This window comes from Bison bison, unplaced genomic scaffold, assembly GCF_000754665.1.
Source record: "Bison bison bison isolate TAMUID 2011002044 unplaced genomic scaffold, Bison_UMD1.0 scf7180017864535, whole genome shotgun sequence".
Lineage (NCBI taxonomy): Eukaryota > Metazoa > Chordata > Mammalia > Artiodactyla > Bovidae > Bison > Bison bison.
Window position 1 is genome coordinate 13762798 of NW_011495084.1, and position 1103 is coordinate 13763900.

Here is a 1103-nt window from a genome sequence, read left to right on the forward strand (position 1 = left end):
CTCAACCAGGGATCAAACCTGCATCTCCTTTGTCTCTGGCATTGGTAAGTGGATGCTTTACCAGTGAGTCACCTGGGAAACTCCCGATTCTACTTTTACTCCAGGGAATTGTTGGAGGCTTTGCTAGTGAAAGCTTCATCAGCACCTGACCTCCTGGAATATTAAGGGCACCACCTTACCTTTAATGACTGTTTCCTTTGTTACCTGTGGTGATAATCCAATGAGGATAAAAAAGACAAATTTCTTCCCTAAGCCTGAAGAAATAATCAATTTTGTTTGTTTTGTTGTTGTTGTTGCTTTACCCAAAAAGTAAATCCCTCTTGGCAGGGGTTTGATGTTGCTCCTGAAATGAGTGGAAGCCCTTGGTGTCCTTCATTTGAGGAAGACAACTGGGAATTCTTTAAACAGGAAAGGGAAAGGTCTAGGCATCTGGGTGCAAGAGGACCAGGTGTGGACTCCTGAGTAAGGGTCCAAGATGGCCTCATCACTATGGAAACTGTGTCTATGTTTGTGAGACAGGAGGGGGAATGATTGTTAACAGAATGAGGACAGGAGCATAGGTACTAAGAAAAACAGGATCCCATAAAAACTGGCTCAAACCAGCTACAATCAAGATGGTGTTGAGCATGATCTGGTCACTGACCTCTAACTCATTACACCTTCTTCATTACACTAAAAATCTTTCCCCTCACACCATGACAGGCTCTATGATAGTTCCAAGGCTGACCGTATAAGGCCAAAAGGTGTTCAGTGGCCCAGTTCCTGATACTCCCCATCCCTTCCTCAGAATAGCAAGAATATTCCTCCCACCTGATATCCTATGAAATTACCCAACCCATAAAAACTCATAATCCCATACTTTGGGAGCACTCTTAACTTCTGAGGAAGTCCACATTCTATCTCTGGACTGTATATCTCCCTGAATCAGTCCATTTTCACTCTACTTCAGCTCGCTCTTGTATTATTTCCTGCAGAAGCTAAGGACCCTCACTGGGCAGCTGGTCTCAGGGCTCCCAGGACACTATATTTCCTTTTCCTGCACCACTGGTAACCTGGAGAATGAAGGATAGAGATTATAGATCTAACCTGATTATAAAGTAGTT